Source organism: Rattus norvegicus, chromosome X, assembly GCF_021556685.1.
Source record: "Rattus norvegicus strain SHRSP/BbbUtx chromosome X, alternate assembly SHRSP_T2T, whole genome shotgun sequence".
NCBI classification, from domain to species: Eukaryota; Metazoa; Chordata; class Mammalia; order Rodentia; family Muridae; genus Rattus; species Rattus norvegicus.
Window position 1 is genome coordinate 27,677,363 of NC_141554.1, and position 7,368 is coordinate 27,684,730.

At 40.5% G+C, this 7,368-nt stretch overlaps 1 pseudogene across 1 annotated transcript; it reads left to right on the plus strand.

Annotated features, from left to right (window-relative positions):
* Positions 1–4,890: 4,890 nt before the first annotated feature.
* Cxh3orf38 (similar to human chromosome 3 open reading frame 38) lies at positions 4,891–6,221 on the plus strand (annotated as a pseudogene). The gene has a single exon (XR_015646514.1). The product of XR_015646514.1 is annotated as a similar to human chromosome 3 open reading frame 38 (transcript).
* Positions 6,222–7,368: the final 1,147 nt, after the last annotated feature.

The following is a 7,368-nucleotide window of genomic DNA, read 5'->3' on the forward strand; positions in this document are numbered from 1 at the left end:
CCCAAGCACTTTACATTTTTCCATACCAATTTATAAATTGAAACACTGTCATATAGTTGTCAATGCATGTTCCTGGTTTTGTTGCTCCTTTTGAATTTGGTTTATGGTATTTTTGCCTCACAGAGATTTTAACTTTTATGAAGTCAAATTCATCAATATTTTTCTTTATGGAATCTGAGTATGGGCTTCTGCTATAAAATATAAAAGGGCCTTTCCCCTTCCTAGAGTACAAAGAAGTATCTTATTATTTTCTTTAGGAATTATTGTATTTTGAGTTTTTACCTATTTGCAATTCTGATCCGCCTACAATCATACTTTGAAGTAAGAAGCTAAAGTGAGCTAAGATAGTCTCTCCTTATACCAAACATTTATCTAAGTGCTATTGGTGGGATAGCCTTCCTTCTCCTCACCCATTTCAGTTGTTATCTTTATCATAAACTAAATTGCCTGTGTAATTTGGTTTTCTTATGGAACCTATTTATTCCATTGATCTAATTATTTTCTTGTACTAAATTGCTTTAATAATTTTAACTATAGTGTTTTTATTTATTTATTCTATGTATATGAGTACACTGTAGCTGTCATCAGACACCAGAATGGGATCACATCAGATCCCATTACAGATGGTTGTGAGCCACCATGTGGTTGTTGGAATTTGAACTCAGGACCTCTGGAAGAGCAGTCAGTGCTCTTAACCACTGAGCTCCCAACTGTAGTATCTTTAATATATGACAGATCTAATTTTCTTTTTAATTTTTTTCACATTTGTATGGTGTGGGGTGTGTGTGTGTGTGTGTGTGTGTGTGTGTGTGTGTGTGTAGAACAACTTGCCAGAGTAACTCAGGTCATTAGATTTGATAACAAGGGCCTTTACCCACTGAACCATCATCTTACCTGCCACTGACAGAATGGGTTTTCTAACACTCATTTTTCAGAAATATTCTAGTTAGACTCCCACGTGTACTTTTCCAGGTATGTATTAGTATGATCTATCAAGTCAGTATTTTTTTAAATTTTTTTGTAGCTAGGGATAGACCCCAGGCCTTGCGTGTGCTAGACAAACATTCTACCACTGAGACACACTTCAAGACCCAGTGAAGCTTCCAAAAATTAAAAACCTGGGACTCTCTTCTAGACATGATTTAAATACAAATTTTAAAATATGATGCTCTCATGCTTGCAATATTAACATTCAGGAGAGTCGGAGAAATCAATATGTATTAAAGGTCAGCCTGGGTTTCTAACCTGGGGTTCCACAAGAATGTTTAGTTAGCTCAGGGCATTCTGAGATACAATGTAAAACTCTATCTCAAAAAGATACGAAAAATAACATTCCCCGAAATTTCATGAGACTTGTGTCATTATTGGAAAGTGCTTTTGCAGATATTACCACATCAAAATAAGGTCATAGTTTGTCGGGATAAGTCCCATCCAATGACTGGACAAGAATAAATTAAAGCTAGGCACTGTTGCACATGGCTGAGTTCCCATGACTCATGAGGGTGAGGCAAGGCCAGCTTAGACCACAGCTCAAAAACAAACGATAGCAAAAGAAAACAGAAAGCAATTCAGACACACAAAGAGAGTATACTACAGGAGCAGTCATAAGTCTACAAAGGCAAGAAATGTCTAGGCTGAGGGTAGAGCTCATTAGGTACAGCTCTTTCTTAGCATTCATGAAGCCCTGTGTTTCATGCCTAGAGTGCATATACTGGGTGTGGTGGTGCATGCCTATACTCCCAATACTCAGGAAGTGGAATTAAGAGAATTAGAAGTTGAAAATCATCTTTGGCTACATAGGGAGTTGAAGACCAGACTGAGCTACACGAGACTCTGCCTTAACAAAAATGACAAGAATTGCAACCACCAAACAAGATACAAGAATGCAGCCCTGTCAACATTTTGATTCTAGGCTTCTTGGCTGAAGAATTGTGAAGCAATACATTTCCGTTTTATTAAACTGCTGAGTTTATAATATGTCCAATAAATTCTTTATTAAATTTTTTTGTGAACTAGCGTTTTGCCTGAATGTATGTCTGTGTGAAGGTGTCGATTCCCTGGAACTGGAGTTGTTGACAAATGTGAGTCTCCATGTGGCTGCTGGGAATTGAACTCAGACCTCTGGAAAAATGGTCAGTACTCTTAGCTGCTGAGCCACCCCCCCCAGCCCCTTGTTTATAATATTTTTTAAAAGTACTCAGAGGAAGTTAATACACCCTCTGTCTGATTTTTTAATCCCCATGTGGTGTGTGAAGGTTATGCGGTGTCACAATGAGTGCTTAGCATGCTTGAGATTCTGAGTTTCTTCCCTAGCACCATGGCCACCACCATCAAAATATCTGTAGCACTGAAGTGATGAGTCAGGAGAGAGGGAGGGAGGGAGGGAGGGAGGGAGGGAGAGAGAGAGAGAGAGAGAAGAGAGAGTCAGTCCTTTTCCAGAGCACCAGATTTTGATTCCCAATAAACATGTCAGGTAGTTCACAATCACTGTAACTCCAACTCCACAGGGACCCAACCCCTTTGACCTCTATTGGCACTTGCAGTCATTGGGCACATACACATAATTCAAATAAATCTTTAAAAGTTCTAAATGTGATTTCTGTGTATAAAAAAATAATTTTAACACACATCTGTCAAGATCAAAAACAACCTAGGGAAGAAAGGATTTATTTCATCTTATACCTTCTGGTCCGTCATCTGGGGAAATCATGGCAGGAACCCTGGAGCAGGAGCTGATGCAGAGGCCATGGCGGAGTGCTGCTCACCCACATGCTCTCCATGGCGTACTCGGCTAGCTTTCTTAGAGCCACCCAGGACCACTACCCCTAGGATGGTACCACCTGTAGTGGGCTGGGCCCTCCCACATCAATCAAGAAAATGCACCATAGCCTTGCCCACAACCCAATCTAGTGGGTGCACTTTCTTAATTGAAGTATCCTTTTCCAAAATGGCTCTGGCTTGTGCCAAGTTGACATAAAATTAGCAGCACACCATCTTCTACTCAGTCAATCTTTTCTTTCTTTCCTTTTTTTTTGAGACTTATTTATTTAATGTGAGTGCTCCATCTGCATATACACCTGCAGGCCAGAAGAAGGCATCAGATCCCATTACAGATGGTTGTGAGCCACCATGTGGTTGCTGGGAATGAACTCAGGACCTCTAGAAGAGCAGCCAGTGCTCTTAACCTCTGAGCCATCTCTCCAGCCCCCTTCAATTTTTTCTTACTGTAGAAAAGCATATTAACTGAAATAATTATTTGAAGAAGGAAATCCTGATGCAAAGGCAACCAGTCATTCTTTCAGACAAAAATAGTTATATCCCTCTATCATATTTGTATTAGACTTTCATTGCTATGACAAAATATTCAACGTTAAAAAATCTTAAAAGAAAGATTTGTCTTGGCTCATGGTTCAGAGGTTTCACTGCATGGTCAATTCCATCACTTTTAGGTCTTTGGTGAGGTTGAACATCATGCTGGAGAGCATGTGGTAAAGCAAAGCTGCTTGTGTCATAATAGCCAGGAAGCAAGAGAGCAAGAAGGAACCAGGAATATGATAAACTCTTCAGGTACACATTCAATGACTTACTTCCTACTAGATCCCATCTCCTAGTATCCGGCACTATAGAGGCTTTGACCCCTACCCATTGCCCCAGAGGTCAGTACTCCTTTAACACAGAGAGTTGGGCCCCTTCCTGTTGTCCCAGAGGTCAGTACATCCCAGGTTATTTCCCCAGATGTCAGTAAGCCAAGAGACTTTAACCCCACCCACCATTCTGCTGTTACCTAACCAAGGCTAGAGTACCACCCTAACTATAAATTAACGTCAGTAACCTCTAGTTTCCACAGCTCAATTTCACACATACCAGAATTATGCACTCCTGCTGTATGGATGCATATCCCCATTCTGCTTCCAGCACGCACTCTGACTTATGAGAACCAAGATCATGTGAGACCCAGCATACACTGATTTGCCGTGAGACCTAGTTCATGAGAAGGCACAGCTCTTAATTGCTGTCCCTGGCCTACACTCCAGCCCTGTGTGCATAGATGTCTATGTAGTCAGAATATATATGACTTTCAGTTGTCAGTGGACCCCCTGTCACTTTACAAGCACCCTGGCTCATGAGATCAGAGGATGAGTAATGCCTCAACTCCACCTCCCACATACTTACTCACTGCACTGTATATAGTCAGAGGCCATGCCACCCCTAGCCATATAGGGATAATCTTAGCTATCCCATCCAGATACTAGCAATAAGTGATTCCACAATTGAAGTTCAAGTGTCACCAAGCTGAGCCAACAAGAGCCAAACACTAGTCAAAGTGCTCATTCAACACAGGAGTAACACAAAGGTTAACCAACAAATGTATTCCAGATGTGCATACCCCAGTGCAAAACCACAAGTTCCATGAAAAGCCAAGATAACTTGTCTCCTTCAAAATTACCAGTACCAGCTGGGCAGTGGTGGTGCATGCCTTTAATCCCAGCACCCAGAAGGCAGAGGCAGGTGGATCCCTAATTTTGAGGCCAACCTGGTCTACAGAGCAAGTTTCAGAACAGCCAGGGCTTCACAGAGAAACCCTGTTTTGAACCTCTCCCAACCAGTGCTTGTGCCAAAAAAACAAAACAAAACAAAAACAAAAAACAAAAACAAAAACCTAAACAAAATAACAAAATAGAGTACCATAGAAATGGCCACCAATGAGGGACTTGCAGAAATTTTCAGAAAAATAGTTCAGAATAAAATGGTTACAAATATGTTCAGAGAACTCAAAGAAGTCAGGCATAAACTCATGAATGAATTCAAAGAAGCATACCAATAATCTGTTGAATGAATTCCAGGAAAATGCAAATAGCTGAATGCAATTTGAAAGTCAATTCATGGCCCGCGGGCCGTGAGGGCGACATTGGTGGCGTCGTCCTCTGCCCCCTTCCCCGGGGGCGAGATGTCGGGGCTCAGCCACTTAGAGTCGGAAGGCTGCCGGAATCTACTCCGCATGCTGGACAATGACGAGATCATGGCCCTTTGCGACACCGTCACCAACCGCCTGGTGCAGCCTGTGGACCGCCAAGATGCTATTCGTGCAATATTAGTGTACAGCCAAAATGTAGAAGAACTTCTGAGGCGCAAAAAAGTCCACCGAGAAGTCATATTTAAGTATTTGGCAACACAAGGGGTGGTTGTACCTCCAACTACCGAAAAACATGGTCTTATTCAGTATGCAAAAAGTTACTGGGAAGAACAGTCTCCAAAACTGAAGGAGACGGCAGAGCCAGTTAAAAAGACGGAGGACAGCCAGCTCTTTGAGCAGCAGGCAAAGGAAGATAAAGAAGCTGAAAAGGTTGATTTTCGTCGCTTAGGAGAAGAATTTTGTCACTGGTTCTTTGAACTTCTTAATTCTCAGAATCCTTTTTTGGGACCACCTCAGGATGAATGGGGCCCACAGCACTTCTGGCATGATGTGAAGCTTAGGTTTTATTATAACACCTCAGAACAAAACATGACAGACTACGAAGGAGCAGAAATGGTGAGCCTTCGTTTACTGTCATTGGTGAAAGAGGAATTTCTTTTTCTCAGTCCCAACCTTGATTCTCAAGGACTAAAATGTGCGTCTTCTCCTCATGGACTAGTTATGGTTGGAGTTGCAGGGACTGTCCACCGCGGAAATTCTTGTTTGGGCATATTTGAACAAATTTTTGGACTTATCCGTAGCCCTTTTGTAGAAAATACTTGGAAAATCAAATTTATTAACCTGAGAATCGTTGGAGGAAGTTCCCTTGCTCCTGGATCATCGCTGACACCATCTGTAACATTTGAACAGAGTGATTTCGAGGCCTTTTATAATGTAATCACTTTGTGTAATACCCCTGAGGTAAGACCTAATGTAAGGCAGATATTGGATAGTGGAACTGGAGACCAGGTTTTATGTAGTGGAGATGAGGCCTTGTTGAACAAAAAGGAAATGAATTTGCCTACCCCTCTAAAGCATTGAACACTGTACCACAGCCTGAAGAAGCTGCAGAAACACAACACTGACCATCTCTAAGCCACTGCAGGTCTGAGAATTGACATATTTTAGCTCAAATAACTTTTTGGACTACAGACTAATGTGAATACTTGCCTATTTCTACCTGAGTTACAGCAAATGTTCTGTGAACTTATTGCAGTCCACCAAATAAATCCCACTTTAGATGTTGTAAAAAAAAAAAAAAAGAAAGTCAATTCAGGATACAAAAATAGTATTCAATAATGAGAAATACTGAAGAAAAAGCCAGACAGAAACGAATCTATAGACGGAAAAACTGTATCAAATCAAAAATTTTAAAACCCAGTGGAAAACCTTACTGGAATATGTGGAGGACAAAAATATCAGGGCTTGAAGACAAGGTAAAGGAATTAAATCATTCAAAGTCGGTGATAATTTTAAGAAAATTTGAGATGCTTTTGGCAGTTGGTAGGTGCTGGGGAAATAAGAGTCAGTTTTCTTCCACAGTGTAGATCTTGGTAAATTACCTGTGCTCCAGTAAATGGTGCTCTACACCCATGCACACATAATTGGAATCAGTGGGTTATTACAATTCTAAACATATACTGAACACCCAATTTTATAAAACAAATGTTACTAGATTTACTAATCACTGATTAGTCTCAACAGATTGTAGGTGATGTCAATATGCCACCCTCACCATCCAGGCATAAAAATAGAGAAACACCAGGGTTAAATGACATCATAAATCAATGCACATAACAGACATCTACAGAAAATTCCATCCAAACACTCGAGAATACACATTTGTCTGAACATCCATAGGCCACATATGCTAAAATAAATCAAATCTTTGGAAGCAAAGCAAGTTTCAAAAATATAGGAAAATAGAAATAATTGTTTGTATTCTGTCTGACCTCACTAGAATAAAGATAGAAGTAGAATTTAACAGGAAGTGAAACAAGAGGAATACCCAAACCCATGAAGATTAAGCAACTCACTTGAATAATGTGTGGGAGCAATTCCTTCTCTGGCAAGATAACTGAGCAGATACAACCACTTCCTCAGGAAGCCAGAAAATATGAGTTTGACCTTCTGAGCTCATTATGGAAGGAGAGAACCAACTTCTGAAAGTTAGCCTCTGACTTCCACATGTTCACCATGGCACACTCCCCTCCCCCCAACAAGCACATATACACACACAGAGAGAGGGGCATAATAATAGCAGTGATATAGTCATGATAAAATAAAAATAATGGATGGAACCATTGAACAAATCAAGAAAGAAAGAAATTCCTAGAAGTGAACATCTAAATCATTTAGATTCCATTGAAAGGAGACACAAGGAGGAATTTTATAACTTTAAATGTATATGCTAC